General features: G+C 33.0%; 1 long non-coding RNA gene and 1 pseudogene across 2 annotated transcripts in view; one reads left to right on the top strand and one right to left on the bottom strand.

Annotated features, from left to right (window-relative positions):
• Positions 1-15,877, top strand: part of LOC143247317 (uncharacterized) — a 74,018-nt gene extending 58,141 nt beyond the window's left edge. Inside the window, exons 2-3 of the long non-coding RNA XR_013026511.1 lie at positions 14,423-14,639; positions 15,747-15,877. This is a non-coding gene — a long non-coding RNA (uncharacterized LOC143247317). The remainder of the gene's footprint in view (positions 1-14,422; positions 14,640-15,746) is intronic.
• The window catches only part of LOC143247312 (spondin-1-like), a 76,860-nt pseudogene that overhangs the window by 25,717 nt on the left and 33,901 nt on the right, over positions 1-17,242 (bottom strand). Inside the window, exons 3-6 of the transcript XR_013026506.1 lie at positions 15,788-15,921; positions 10,519-10,592; positions 4,657-4,782; positions 3,802-3,952 (exon numbers count right to left, since the gene is read on the bottom strand). The product of XR_013026506.1 is annotated as a spondin-1-like (transcript). The remainder of the gene's footprint in view (positions 1-3,801; positions 3,953-4,656; positions 4,783-10,518; positions 10,593-15,787; positions 15,922-17,242) is intronic.

Below are 17,242 nucleotides of genomic sequence, written 5' to 3'. Positions count from 1 at the left end.
ATAAGATATTACTTCTCGCCTTATGAGTTCACGTGCCGTTAAAGAAATAAAAAACACCTTTAAATGATTTATACAAATTTAATGAATGCGTTCCATTAAAGAAAATAGCATCTTTGGTATTAGAACGTAAAATAGAAGCAGTAACATTGTGTTCATGTGTTTTAAGTAAAATTACCGAGAAGAATAGCTTCAAGCAATCTATACAAAACTGAGAAACATGTTGAGTTAGAAAAATAGCACATTTATCATTAAGATGTAAAGCAGAAATAATAATATTTATGTTTTTGACAAAATATTTTTTCAGATAAAATACTAAACAAATAGTACAATATTTTATTTATCTAACATGCGAAAAACGGGCACAAAATGACAAACTAATGTGTTTCAAAACAAGAACGTGCTTCCGAAATCAGTTTGTTGCCTGAATTTATACTTATAAGAAACGTTAATAGGACAAAAGTAATGACTTTTTACTTAAAAGATTTTAAAGTGTTTCTATAGCGAAGAAGGCATCGCTCAATAAATATCTTCACTGCATTTAAAACGAAGCTGTATATACAACACACTACGGATATTTTGACATTTTGTGTTAATACATAAGGTGGCAAACACGTATTACAACGTTTCTCAAAGTGTGGGGCAATCGGTTCCAGGAATGCAAACTACTAGGGTTAAGTTAATAGTTGAGTTATACAAAATTAGACGTTTTAATATATTTCCTATTAATGAAAATAAATAAATATGTATCAGTTTAATGTTTATCCATGTGTTATATCTCGTCACAAAAAACATGACGTAATGCATCATGCGATAACCAGTGGATTGTATGATATTGTTAAACTGTATCACAATGTTCACTTCCAAATATAGAAGTAAATCTATCTAATATTATATTATTACAGATACCTCAAAACTGTTTTAATATTTTTCTGTTTTCATTACTCGTCTTTCCACACTCATGATTCCTTGTTCAACATTTTTATTAAAATATAACGAAAAAACTTCACTATTAAATGGTTTGTATTGAGAAATGCTAAGAAGGTTAAAGTACCTATTTACATCTTCTCTGTAAAACGTATTAATTTCACGTCACGTGCATTTATACAGTCATGTTAAAACACAATAAAAGAGCAAAACACTTAATTCATAAAAACAGTCAAGTCAGACTGAAGGGGCCATATATAATGTTGAAATGGTTAAGTTAAATAAGACATAATTGGAAGGTATACTAGGTCCCCCTTTTACATTCATGGTAGTACCAATTCCTGTTGGTTTTTGAAGATATACAATGTTTAGCTTTTTTAGATATTTATACAATTTTATATCACTTGGTCCGTTTTTCGTATACAACTTGATTAGAAAGCTTGCTATTTTACGAACTTGGCCTTCAGTAACTTGAATCTTTTATCGTAGATGTTTTAATGTGACCAGGGTCATATTTTTTAACGTAACTGATTTTGTCAGATATCATAACTTTATGTTTTAAAGTTCCCTAACGTATTTATTATAAATTATTTAGATAAACTTGTTGTTAGAAAATTATATATTTATTTTATAAGATGATATGAAGGACAAAAAAAATTGGCTCAATCTCTTTCATGATTATTTAAATACAATAAATATTAACGTTTGTAATTCAGTTTAACCAAAGAAGTAAGAAAAAATTAAAGGTATTGCTAAAAAATAACCTTATCATCTTCCCGAACAACTGTTATTAATAATCTTAAAGTTTCACACAAATTTAAAGATATTGTGCAGTAATAATTTCAATAAATTTTAAAGTATCGAAACCAGTTGTAATCCACAGTTCACATTAATCTGTACAAGGTGATGTGCTCACGTAGTACGTATGCATTTATTTATTGTGTGTTTCTCATTCCGTATTTTACATTAATCTGCACAAAGTGGTTTGCCCACACAGTACGTACGTCTTTATTTACTGTTTTGTATTCCACAGTTCACATTAATACGACCTGAAGACACAACGTATGTTAGTTATTAACAATAGTGACAGTTTAGCCATTTTTTCATGTTCTACAGTTCGGACTGTTTTAATCCCAACTATCACTATTTTCAATGGATATGCTTACTCGACCATTACTTCACATATCAAATTTAAAGGGAATCCATTACGAAATAAACGAGATGGAAAATATCCATTTTTTAATAAATTAATTCCTTTTTTATTTGCACCGAAAGTACGATAGGCCCAACATGGCTAGGTGGTTAAGGCATTTGAGTCGTAATTCGCGGGTTCGAATCCCCGTCGCACCCAACATACTCGTCCTTTCAGGTCAATCCCACTATTCGTTGACAAAATAGTAGCCCAAGAGTTGGCGGTGGGTGGTGATGACAAGCTGCCTTCCCACTGCTAAATTAGGGACGGCTAGCGCAGATAGCTCTCGTGTAGCTTTGCACGAAATTTGAAACAAACCGAAAGTGCGGAAACTTTATTCAATATAAAACATATTTAACTTTTAGGAATTTTTTTTTAATTTGGTGCACTGTTAGATCTTTACAACTTACAGTTAGGTCTCCAATGTGGTTAAAGTATAAGACACACGTGCAAAGTTATACAATAAAAACTGCTCAAACATGACGCCTACGCAAAAAGTCACATGAGCTATTGGTCTGAATTTTTTTAATACAGTTTCACCTAAGAGTAAAGGTTGGACCATTTTGGATTTTTTGTCATTCGGATTGAAGTTGGCTGAGTTAGAGTAGTAAAACTATAAGTTAAAAGCACGAGCAGAAACATAAGTATTAGTTAGACCAATCAAACTAGCCTATCAGTTTCTAGCTCACGTTTTAAAAAGAATCAAACATTGTCTACTTTTAAGCATAAGTTTGTTAAATTTTATAAAATTCTCTTAATTAAGGAGAGTTTAACGTGACGTGAAATTATCTTAGACAATTAGTGTAAATAATGATGCTTCATACGGCTGTACGGCGTGCGTAGGGAGAAACTGTTAATTTAGTTTCCATAGTGTTACTATAAAGGAAGCTATTAACACTGTTTTAGAAAGTAAAAACTGTCATCATATATTTCAAACAATCTGGTTGGTTCTGTAATGTATAGATCTGTTCCCAATAATACGGTTGTGATCCTAAAACTAATGTTGGTCACTATCGAGCGTCACTTTCTTACTTATTTTTGTATGTATTAACAAAAATCAGGATATTTAATCAAACACACTTTAGGTGTAAAAAAAGTGCGACCCGAAAATAACTAAGCACGCGACTTAAAGGAATGAAATAAAAATTGACGACCAAACTTGTAGTTACATTTATGGACTTTTACAGCAAATATTAATTCATTAATTAGCTAGTCTGCGTATTTTGTTTTGTCCACCATCTGGTCCCAAATTGAACCTGGATTTTAATTATAGCTGTTTCATCATTATTTTGTACCGTAGACTCCCCAAATGAACATAAAATACTGCGACACTTCTCATTGTCTATATCATATGTAGCACTACCAGTCACAAAATAACTTTGATGAAGGACACTTAGAGAAAAGAAGTTCTCTCCAGCTTTTACTTTGTTCTTGAAACGAACGACATTTTGAACTAGCCCTAGCATGAAATACTTCTTCTACAGGAATTTACAAAAAAACAGTTGAAGATAAAGTCGAATTTATTGGGAAAAGTCCATAAACACCAGCTTCTAAAACTACAATGTTTACATTGTTCACTTCAAAAAAAATTCGATCTTAAAAACACAAGCTTTGAGGTTATGACGAATAGCAATTGAGTGTCGTTTTCTGAAACGTTAGTCATTCGGAAGGTTCAATAATCATACCTCAGTCTTCAGTTCAGATTCAAGTTTTTTTGTGGTCCTACTTCTGCCAGCTGGCGTAAGCCCCTAGAAGCATAACCACTATATTCCCACATCCGGAAATCAGCCGTATGAGAAGAACCGATAATGTCCGAAAACTGTGGTAATAATTCATCTAAAAAATAAATTCATACATTTAGAAGATCTTTATTATAAAATTTTCGCTTGGGCCTTTTTCTTGTTACAGTTATAAGTAATAAATTAAGTATCATTCTACAGTCTTAACTCATATATGTATATGTATATATATATGGAGAGATATTTGGAAAAACACATGTGAGAGTAGAAAAATTTAAATTCATTAGTCGATGAACACAAATAATATGAGTGTATATCCAGTACTTTTAGCATACGAATAAACATAATAAACGGAAATCGGTTGGTAGGAAATTAAATCTCCAAAATGGGACAAAAATGAGAGAAAAACTTTGACTTTTATTTACAAACCAGCAATTTGATATTACAGATACAGTTCCTAAAACTGTGCACAGTTGTTAGCCGATAAACCTTAAACTGAGCTTTACTGGTGTTTATACAGAATCGTGATGAATACGAGAATATTCATTCCTTCAAGGTAAGGCTTGGTGGCTGGCGTGTACGGACTGTTAATCTGAGGATTTATGGTTTTTAGGATCCCGTTAAACTAATAACACATTAACAGTTTAGGTCGTGGATGCTCTATAAAAGTGATAATCAAATTCCACTATTTGGTCAAACAAGAGTAATACAAGAGCTGTTGATGAATAGTGTTGATTTTAGTTTATCAAAACCAGATAAGGAAAATTTTAGAATTAAAAAACAACGAAACGTTGTACTTACTGGATGGAAAGTCTTTTGGGTGTGTATGTCGAGACCATAACCCTTCAAACGAAACTTCATATTTGGCTTCGTCACAAGCACAACAGTCTTCAATGATATCTGGCTGTTCGTCTTTCCTTTCTTGTTCTGTAAACCATGCTCTAAGTATCAGCACCAGTCAGTGAAAATAGGTAAGCAAACCAACTTTTCCAATTCTATCATTTTTCAACACAACACATACATTCATCCAACTCAGTCCACCCAGGTATTTTTAATTTGAATATTTTGTTAGCTTCAATAACATTAGTGTCTACAAAGTAATTTGATTCACGTACGCATCCAATACATATTTATGTATATGTATATATGTATGCATACACATATACAGAAATAGTACATACACACACACAAGTTACATCAACAACAGTCTTTACCCAAGTAATTGAAACAAAAAGTTAATCAAATTTAAAAGAATCTACATATTACTCTGTTCTCAATAAAAACAAACAGTGCTTTGTTCTAGCTTCTATCAAGTAAATACACGTGTATCTAGGTATCTAGTACCAACCACTATCCGGAAATAAGTGTATGAATAGTATTAGCTACCATCAGCAAAAGACATAATTGTCCTTTACACAATATATCAAACGGAAAATACGCATGTACCTAGTGTCAGTAACCATCTTGAAATTACGTGTGTGTGTTTTTTGTCCTACCTACTACACGGAAAATACGAGTACTATGTACTACTTACCTTCTGGAAAATACACATGCGACTTGTACATCCTACTATCAGATAAATATGCCTTATACCATCTGTCATCAGATAAATGCAATTTGTCTTGTACTAGTTGTCATGAGGCAACTATATATGAGTCTATTATTAGTTTATATTTAGAAAATATCTTTGTCTCCTAAAACAGATAATTAGAAACCTGAAATATTTATTCACCTCTACAAAATTAATCATAACAATTAAAATTACCCAAACCGAGAGAGTTGCCAGGCACTTTGTTTAACTAGTTGATTGATTTTTACTACAAGTCATAATCACTTCTTTATAGTGCTTGTGTGAATAATAAATAAGCAATTGTTTTCCTGTAAACTATTTTTTATTTAGATTATCTTTTGGGGAAAATATCACACTTTTTATCAAAAACTTCAGCTTTCAATGCATATCAGATGAAATTCTCTCTTCTGAGTGTGCTCGGAAAAATTAGATTTCTAAAGTAAGGAAAAAGTAAAAAAGAAAGCTTTTACGTCCTGATAAAAATTATACTTAATTTGAAATATTAACATTATTAATTATAAAGAATTCAGTTTCTGTTCGCTAACACTTCTTCTATACTTGTAGAAAATTAAGAAAAACAACTACGATTTTCGAGTATTACATTTGAATAAAACTGGACATCAAGATTGAACAAATCAGGTTTGTTATATCACACACGTGGCAATAGTTTACATTATTTATGAACCAATAACGTTATTGACCCAAATATAGTACTATGAAACAATCTCCTGGACTTAAATGTTTCCAAGCATGCGTAATAGGTTACTGAAATGTGTAATAGCAAGTTTCTGACTTCCGTTAGTGAAGACTTAGGAAATAATCTTCACTCATAGAGATGTTTTAATCCTGCTATTTTCAAATAGATAAAAGTGAAAATTTTGACTGAATATCTGTAAAATAATCCTGGTTTATAGAACACATCGGGGATTACTGAGTTAGGCATGTGTTCCACGAGTTTTTCTAGAAAATAGAAAACCTTGTCATGCAGGACTGGTAAATGGTTTAGTAATCTAATCTTCTTCTAGAGAACTAGAAAGAGATAAATTTTCCCAACTAAATATATATCTGTTGTGATGTGTAACAGATTATATTAATTCAATATCCTAGACGTCTGTAATGTTTAAGAAAGACACATATGTGTGTGTTTTAACAAGTGAAGAAATATTTTTTTAAAAATCGAAAGTGTTGTAATGGATGCACCAAACAATGAGGAAACAGGGTAGGATGAAGTTGTAGAGAAGACGTTTTATTACACTATGAACATTCTCATCTTGGATCCTCACTTCTTTTGGTGCGTTCCTTCCTAAACTTTCATTTTTTACAATATTTTTCTACTTGTCCATGGATTTTTTTCTAACAGTGTAACATGTTACTATGTATAATTTATTAATTTACGTCGATATCCTGTAAGCATATCATCAGAGTAGTTCTGTGCCATAATATTAAACTACGTATTGAATGATTAATGAATGCAAACTTAATTTAATTTACAATACGTATTATAAATTTCTTGCATCATTTTCTACCATAGATAGTGAAGTTTCTCTTAAGACTCATCCTGAGCTGTCATACCTTATATTATTCAAAGTTTATAGATCTTATCGAACAGTGCTGTACATCGAGAAGATCACATACCTTCACTGTTTTATTAGGCCACACCTACTGAGAACACGCAGTGAGGGAGCAGTCGAATATATTTAAAATAGCGTCCACTTTAAGGTAATACTAGATGTATATCTTCTTTCTGGTAGTGTTTAGTGTAGAAAAACGCTAGTACTAGTGCGTGGACCATTTGATATTGTTCTATTTGATGCACTTATAACCACGGTATGTCTGTTTATTATACAGCTAGAGGCTTACAACAATGTCAGTCAGTGAGTGAGACTGGGAAATTTGTTTTTCTTTACTGACTTTTTCATGTGATTCTACGACTTCTACTTTTGCATGTTATATTTTTTATCCCATAAGGGTATATTTCAAATACATTCGAAGATTTAGTATTTGGTTATTAAAAGTATATATGAATAAACAGTTTGTATTACATGTATTATGTAGCCGCCCCCGTACATACTGTAAGTACAACTATACTTGTGATAAATAGCATTATCTATTCTCTACCCATTCCAAACAAGGTAACTACTCTTATTAATTTGTACTAATGCGAAATACGACACAAATGAGAAAGCCAGACCTTCAAAAACCTTGTCCATGTGAGTTTTATAGAACGGCTTTATTTGCCTGTTTTAGCGCAAAACTACATTATTGGTTACCTACGCACTGTCCAACATGGGCAATCGAAACCAGATTGTTAGCATTATATGCTTATGAATTTACCTTTGCCACACCGGACAACGTATAATTTATTGTAAGGACAACAACTCAACTGCATAATAAGTTATTCATATGTCCTTATCTGCTTACAGAAGTTCTCTGATGGTTCAGCAGCTCAATTAGCCAGTTTTGTAGCTTGAGCTAAAACAGATATACAAACTTAATAAGAAATATAAAGATATAAAATATTAATTTACCTTTCAGCTAAATCAGCATTTTGTCATTTTTATTTTCAATGTTCCTAAAATATCGAGTTGACTAAAAATGAAAACAATGTTTATGCACCTCAGAAAATAGATCTTAACGACTGCATTTGGTAAAAGTACTGCACTTCAAGATTGTCACCAGAGTAACCAAATTACTTATGAGCTAGTCGGTGAGTCTCATAAGCCATACGGTTTGCGTATTGTTGCTACAAAATCATGACTTGACGGTCAAATCTCACTATTTAATTAGAATAACACAAGGGATGGTGGGGCTCTTGACTAGCTGCTTTTCTTCCAATTTATCGCTTCAAAATTATGGTTGTTAGCGTAGATAGTCAATATGTAATATTGTGTTAAAATTCTGAAACCAACAAACAATAAATATGAACTTCGTGTAACTGTCATTATTATTAAGTTGAAAATCATATGATTTTTGCCTTTTTTCCTGTTTGATTTGCAGCCACTATATTCAGGTACAATGCTGTAATAAAATATTTATATAAAAGGTACGTTTTCTGAAAAGGGCATTGTGTGGCCTAAAGGTTAACAATTACGGATGGAGAGTTCAAAGTTTCCAACCGCTAAACCCGTTCTGCGCTTTTTGAGCTATGGATTCGTTATAATAGTTGCAATAATCCCCTTTATGTGCAGCCTGAAACGGCCCTTAATGTGCCACTTGCCACTAATAAAATTCATTTTCCTTGGACAGAAGTATAAAATTATAGACAGCTATAATTCTAGCTCGGGAGTCTTTGACCTGTTTATTTGATAAATTTCCGCACGAAATTCCGGCTGAAAATACCAAATTTCTAAAATCATCTACAACTATGAAAAAACAACAACTAGTATAAGCAATTTTTCGCGTGTTATCAATAAATATCTTTTGTTTCAAGATTTTTCAACATATAAAAACAAAAATTCATGTTGGGGTGTATCCTGTCTTCACTTCAATAGGAGCAAACTAATAATTACTGTTAAAGTACAGGACTAAGTCGAACGTTATATCAAAGCGATTTTGAGTTTGCTGATCGCCAAATCATGTAATAACCATATCCAAGTCATTATGGAAGAGCATGCCTCAGTAATACATTTTGATATTGTTTGACGTTTTACATGTAGTTTTATGACAAAAAAAAATCTGGCATGGTATTTAACAACCCTTTTCGATGTTAAATATTCATACAGTTAGATCATAAAGATGTATCCTGATCGAGGATTGGGAGGATTTCAAATACCCATATATACCTTGTACTTAATAAGATTAGTAAACAAAGGGATATGGATCCGTTTGAGGCATCAAAATCAACAAAAAAAGAGGCCTGAAAAAAGATATATCTCAGTCGTTTTAAGGGGATTAACAGGTGGGAATCCACGAACGCTAAAGACAATTGGCAAAGGCCATCTGCAGACAACAATACTTAAAGTTATCAAGAAGTACATTGGACTGAAAATAAATAGACATGAATCACGTGTACATGAGCTGTTTTCACAATATAGCAGGTTCAACCACAAAAAACTTCAAGTAGTTGGAGAATAAAAGAGTTAATATGCTATTCCATGTAAAGACAAACTAGTCAATTGGACGAATACGGAACGTTGTACACTAGATGTATTATGCATAGCTTGCAGAGGGAAGAGGTATGCTTTGAACATGAAAGCCTTTGGCAACGAGAATTATCGAGATATTGTTAAGGTGAACAATTGTGTGGAAAATCATGAGAAGACGTCACGACATGAACTGTAACGATGTGAAAGTGTTTTAAATCGTTTTAACATAGCATACTCAGCCTCTATAGCACAGTTACACTTATAACTGAGTCCAGCTGTTAATGTGACCTCAAATCCTACTAGTTTTATTAAGTTACATCATTGTTTGTTTCTAGTAAAGCTAGTAAGACTATCTGCTGCTGTCCCTAATATTTAAATACCGGCCACGGTGAAGGAAACCCCCTGGTAGCACCCAACACCAATTCTTGGCTCTGCTCTTTACGAAATAATAATGCGATTAAGTGTAACGTTATAACGATCTCTTTGTCTGAATAGGTGGGAATGTCCAGTAACTGGTTTCAATCTCTTAAAATACAAACTGAGAGTTGAGCACCTTAAACACCAAGTAAAGTTAGGCCTTAATCTGCGTCATTGTAAAATAGTTTCACTTCAAAAACAGCGTTTTTGGTTTACTGCTACGTTGGTTGATTTGGTTTGAATTTCGAGCAAAGCTAAACGAGGACTATTTGCGCTAGCCATCCCTAATTTAGCAGTGTAAAACTAGAGAGAAGGTAGCTAGTCTTAAGCACCCATCGCTATCTCTTGGGCTACTCTTTTACCAACGAATAGTGGGATTGATCGTCACATTATAACGCCCCGACGGCTGCGAACGGGGATTCAAACCCGCGACCATTGGATAAAGATTCGAGTGTTTTAACCATCTGTCCATGTCGAGCCACTACGTTGGTTGACTAAAGTTTACCGCATATTTACTTTTAAAAAATAAACATACTAAAAAGAAAGTAGAATTATTGATTTCTGTTTGGGGGGGAATATCGGTTAACTTACCGTCTTCACATAAATCTTTAGTCAAGCCTCCGTCGTCCATGTACCAAACATCTTCGTTTTCTGAAATTGTCGCTCTGTAAGATATAAATATCTTATTAGTATGCAAACAGTAGATGTAGATATACATTCCTTCTTAGAAAGTTCGCTACCGTACAATTAAATAGCCTAGTAAAAGATTTATGGACAATAAACATTTCACAAAGTTAAAGCTTAGCAAGTAAAAAAAAATAAATCCATTCTGAGTCACGCTTACTCACAAGTTGGTTTTAAGTTCTACGCTTTTCATGGTTCTTTTTCAGGAAAATTTAAAGAATAATTTTTTAAGTAACTTATATGACCTTAGTGGGTGTTTTTTTTCGAACTCTTTTTAATAATAGGTTTCTAAAGGAGTTTAACTAGATGCGATCGATGAGATGCATTACAGTAGATAGCTAGGTTTTATTGACGGAATTTTATTACAAGATTATGATTTGCTGACACTTGACAAGCCTGAATCCACCAGTATTTGTAGAAAGTTAATGTCGCCTTATAAGAATGACAATCCAATCTGGTATTGCTCTTGAAATTACCTTATCTATCGTTATTCGTCTTAAAATGATGGTCAGATTACACACTACTGCATGACAACGCAATTTCTATTGTAACAAGCTTCTGCGCGAACAGCGAAATCAATCCTAGATCACAGATCTTAACAAGTGTTTCTCAGTCCCTTTTCTGTATGAAAATTTCACTTTCCATATTTAAATAGTCTCCCCCCCCCAAAAAAAAAAAAATCAAGTCAGTGAAGTTGTATTAGAAGACTTAACGTGTATGCAGTCGAACAAGATTAGTGTGTTTGCACTTTTCTCAACCATCCTTCCCATGAAAGCAGCTGTTAAATTTTAAGGAAAAGTGTGAATCTTTGATTTTAGAGTCAAGTTTAAATTACTGTTTATCTTGTTAATGATTTCAGGACATACAGCCAGCTTCGTTGCAGTGGATCTTTTAAGGGGGAAACTCTTTTTCATAGTAACAGTCTTACTTTGTAGAGAAACTCTTTCTCTGTATTTTGTGATGTTGTGGTTTTTGTCCTATGGAAGTTTTTCGCTTAGAATTGTTGTATTTCATACATCACTTAACGACCTCGGTATACGAATGTCCTTCCTTGTTTAGAGTTAGGACTTAGTCTTCTAAGAAAAATTTAACTAATGTAATAATAAGCAATTTTCCTTTACAAACTAAGTAAAATATTACACATACTGAAACTTTTAAAGTTTCACTGACAAACAATAAAGTATTGCATGAACAAAGAGAATCTGACAAGATAACTGTATAAGGTTCCTAAAAACAACAAAGATACAGAAATATACTAATGAACAGTACCCTTCCTTCTTAAGAGCTGAATATGGATTTTGTTTCACTGTCAAACATGCAACTTTAAGAATAAAACCTAATTATCTAAATCAATCTGAGAATAAATGGAGGAATACATTACAGAGTTTTTATTGGTGACCATCCATCTGTATCGATATTGTTTGTAAGGGATATTTAACACAATATACCATTAATAGTGATACATTCACAATCGAAGAGCACAATGCAAAACAAATAACAAACTTTCTTCAACAAATTAATGGTGGTTGCTTCAAAGGTATATGTGTTAATAAGTGCAAAAGATAACCCACTATATTGCACAACAATAAAAAGAGGATAAAAGTATGAACAATACAGCTATGGATAGTCTTAAAAAGTTATCTACCATAAAAAGTAACATAAATTCGTATTTTGCACGCCATATCCATGGTGATACGTTCTGGAACAGTACTAAATACGACACGTATAGGGAAATCATCATGACCGTATTTTGAATGATCCTTTGTGTAAAACTGGGAAAATTATAGTTACAATGTTGTGATTGTGAAGACGTTAGTTTGTAACAAGTTTCAAATCAACATTAAAAGGGCTTAGTTATGTTAGTAGATTGCATGTTACTGTCTCCTGCAGCATTTACATCTAGAAAAGACTGTGTGTTCTAGAAGCGATCAAATGTGTAATCAAAAGGAAAACCTGGTGTTGTTTGAACTTGGTTGTCGTAATAAACACAACATAAGGATTGTTGGAGTAAAAACGCAGATGTTTAATGATAAAACGTAGTACGGCTGCAAAGTAATGTCAGGGGAAAGTGTTGTACATGGTTAATCTTACGAAACATTTATATTGCGAAAGACAAACCCAAATTAGACTCGTGTTAATGAAAGGAGCTGTTAAACATTTTGAATGGTTCTCTGAAGCGGAAGAGAATTAGGTCCGGCATAAATTATATCAGTCGTGCCCAGAGCACAACTTAGACTTGAATACGTGACAGAGATTTACGCAATGCGATACCGTGTGAAAAGTTAATTGTATTAAATCCAAATGTGTCTTACGTAGAAGGTACGTGAGTAAATCAAAAAGTTATATACATGTAGTACGTAGTTTCAAATGTGAACAGAAACCTAGACATAGTACCACACACATGGCATCACACACAGAAAAACCAGTAGAATAAGTACATAAACTGCAGATATTGCGTGCTTTTTTATGAGAATGGCCTTTTATAAAAGAGGTTACAAATACAGGACGAAATGAAAGATGGAAATATTTGTGGTGAAGGTCAGGAAGCTGGGTATTTGTGTTTGTACTGTACATCAGACTATAAATTTCCACAACAAGCACAAATGTTTCTTGTGCACAGTTAGGAAAACCCTTATTTTGGCTATTGTCAGGGTTATTGGACTTTTATTTTCTAGATTAGAGCATCATTACTGTACGTAGGAATATGTGTTGTAAAAATTCATCCTTGGAAAATACATATAGTAAGATTAATTGTATAAACTGTTTCTTCCCTCTAGTCTTACACTTCTAAATTAGGGACGGCAGCTAGTCATCACCACCCACCGCCAACTCTTGGGCTACTCTTTTACCAACGAATAGTGGGATTGACCGTCACATTATAACGCCCCCACGGCTGGAAGGGCGAGCATGTTTGGCGCGACTCGGGCGCGAACCCGCGACCTTCAGATTACGAAGCGCACGCCTTAACGCGTTAGGCCATGCCAGGCCCCAACGATGTGTAATAAAGTCTTATCACCAGCTAGTGCCAAGCCCACATTGCAACAATTCTGGGTATTTAAATAATAATGGACAATTAGAGTCTCACTTAAAGTACCAAAGAGCTCTTTCATCAACTTGCCACATGCTTATAAATCATTATTACTTTGCAAAAGTGCACATTCACTGAGTCTTGCACTGTTATCAAAATTAAGAACATTCATGTCCGTAAAAGTGGGATGTGGCATTGTACCATTTCAACTGAACAAAATATCCAAAGGTATCAGCTGGATCCTTATTAACAATTTTGTGCTACCAAACCTTGAGTTCCAACACAAATTGATAGGGGGCTTCCATCTCAAATTACACAGTTTCCCTTACTCGGAATTGTTTGCAAATGGACAACATATGACTGTCTTTTATGATAATGATACATTTATCTACAACAATAGAAGAAATACAGTTTCCAGTGCAAAGTGATTGATTCTCAAAAACGTCTCGTTTGTGATGGATTGTTCTTTAATGATTTCACTAACAAAAACTTTTATAAACATAATGCTGTTAACAAAAATATTACACTTTTCTTCTGTTGCTCGATAAACCATCAGTTCAAACAATGACTTTCATATTTTTCAGACATTTAAAATATTTTAAACATTTCTTTAGGCTATGAACATAGACAAATTATATATTTAAACCAACACCAAAATACATATATTTAGTAACTTTTTACTTATTATTATGCATTCTGCATAAACGTCAAATGACGAAGAGCGCAACCATGAAAACAACAACAGAAGCAGCTAAACATTGTTTTTGGTTTTGATTTTAACAGTGTTAATACAAAACAAAGGATTCTAGCAAGGCAAGCGCTTCTCTGAACAACAACTTTTATATCTCACCAACTGCATCACCACTTCAGAGAAGGCGAACGTCAAAATACGTGGGAAGAGCAGAGCTACTTAAATCAAATTGAATTTGGCATTACAACTAGAAACACCTTGAAGAGATTAATGGAGAGAGGAGAGTCCTTGTCAAGTGAAAATGACAGTGTAAGTAACATTCAATACATGGTGCTAAGGGTAAAGGCAATTATAGTGAAAAACGAATTTAAGATATGAACGTATACATGTAAATATATAAGAATTTGTGTGTGTATATGTATCAGTGAGCGTGTATTGATGTTTTCTTCCCCTTAGTTTAAATATATCTTTTCACTTTCATTTCGTCTTCATATAAGTATCCTTCACACTATCATATGTTACGTGTTTTACCTTTCACACACATTATCAACCTCAACTAATATCCGTAATTAGCCTTACAGTAATACTGCTTGTGGTAATGAATGAATTATTCAGTAACAATATGTGACATTTTGTCTTTTTATTGAAATATATTTGATTAGATATCTCTACGAAGTTATTTTAGTTACAGTAATTTTTATTATTTTACGTTTAACCTGAATCAGGCCTCTTCTATTTCATTATTTCTTCTTTGTTTGTTTCTTCGGTTTTGAATTTCGTGCAAAGCTACATGAGGGTTATCTGCGCTAGTCGTCCCTAACTTAGCAGTGTAAGACTAGAGGGAAGGCAGCTAGTCATCACCACCCACCGCCAACTTTGGGCTACTTTTTACCAACGAATAGTGGGATTTATTATAACATTATAATGCGTCCACGGCTGAAAGGGCGAGCATGTCTGGTGTGACGAGAACTTTGTTTGCTTAAAGGTAGAGTTTTCTCTACAGGTACCTTCTGTAGAGTCATATCGTATAATAGTGGGTGGTAAGGTACTTAGGTCATAAGCTCACAATTAGGGACTGTGATAGATAATCTTAGTAGCAGTGCTATAAAAATAAAATTCGAATACAGAATTTACACTCTTAAATTATTCTTATTATTGAGGAGCAAAAGATATGTTATTATTAATTCATTATGTGGAAGTGTTGTTTTAAGAGTTTCACCTATATAATTGTTTATTCAGAACATTCTCATAATGGATGACACGTTTTCCTAAATACATCAAAAATATATGATAATATTGTGTGTTAAACCTTATCCAAACACAAAATACTGTTGGAAGATTATTCACTAGTATTTAATAATCTGATCAGTGTTATTAACGGAAGATACCATATTAAGGAACTGAAACTGTTTGCAGGCAATACGTCCAAATGATGACAAAAATTAAAGAAAACTTACTTGAACCCAACACACCCAGACAGTGAAGGTGGAGCTGTCCACATCACCTGAATCTCGGATTTTGGAATGTTTGAGGTCTGGACGATTGCATGAGAACAGTCATCAGAAAACTTAGACAAGCCATCTCCGTAGAGCTATCGTATGACGAACGTGAAAAGATACATCGTAAATACGTAAAATATACACTGTGGTTAAAATAATGAAACATAAATGAATTAACGAATCCATTTTATTACTGTACTAATCCTCTTAACTCATACTCACTTATATAGATGAATAGATAAAAAGCGAAATTAAAAAAGATTTTTTATAATTCTAGACAGTCCAGATTAAGACAAGGATTAAAAACGTATGCGTAGTCTGACACAAATCCCATTTTAAAAATGTATCTCAAGCTTCTTGTCACGAAACAGTTGTCAAAAATAAAATGTTGTTGATTAAAAATGAAAAGAATATGAAGGGTATAGGGTTCGATTCCCCTCGGTGAGATCAGCAGATGTCCCGATGTGACTTTGCTAAAAGCAAAACCACACACATGAATGGTATAATAAAAATCATATTACTAGCAAGTTCTTCTTAATTAAAAATGAAATTATCGTTACTTATTTAATGAGTAGCTCTAAATGAAATAAATAGTAGTATTTTACAACGGGTGCAACACGAAGGTATCATCATTTTCTAGATATTTATACAATGCAAAACTATTTGAAAACATTGTGAGTTAAGGCCTAATGGTACTCTTTTCTTAATGTCTATCTGACATAAAAAATAGTACCTACTTCATTTTTCACACTATTCGTATTAACATTAAAATATGAATTGTTGTCACTGATATTTACATTAGCACCTTCGGCCAAATATCAAAGTATACAAAATGTTCTTAAGTATCTTTATAACATATATATAAATAAGTGACAATACCGACTACCTGTTGTTTTATCACACGCATTAAAAGAACTCCGTTCATGTAGTTGATCCATTAGTGATTTATTGAATGGACAACTGCAATAAATTGATAAAGAGATAGTAATTCCTCTTTAGAGTAAGGACAGTTTTCAAAATCCACAAAGGGCGTCACAAAATACTCGTCATTGGATGTCTACTAGAGACGAATAAATCATTTTTCTTCTTTTTAACCCTTAAACGGCGGCCATCATCAATAAATGCTGTTACCCACAACATTCCCGTTGTTTAATGGTTTATAAGGTAAATTAGGCTTATATTAATTCCCCTTATATTTATTTTGAAAATAAGCTATAAACTTATTTTTGTTATTATTTCCCAATTATTCACTCCTAAAGACAAAATACTGGATAAATTATCGGGTTCGCTATTCCTTAACGTACTAATGTATTTCAATAAAATAATAGCAAATAACTCAAATAAATATACATTGCATTCATTAAAAGTACAGCATACCACTCGTTACCATAGAAGATTTGTTCAAAGGCTGTC

Source organism: Tachypleus tridentatus, chromosome 1, assembly GCF_004210375.1.
Source record: "Tachypleus tridentatus isolate NWPU-2018 chromosome 1, ASM421037v1, whole genome shotgun sequence".
Taxonomy (NCBI): domain Eukaryota; kingdom Metazoa; phylum Arthropoda; class Merostomata; order Xiphosura; family Limulidae; genus Tachypleus; species Tachypleus tridentatus.
The sequence above is the reverse complement of the archived record's forward strand: the minus strand, read 5'-3'. Positions and strand labels throughout refer to the sequence as shown.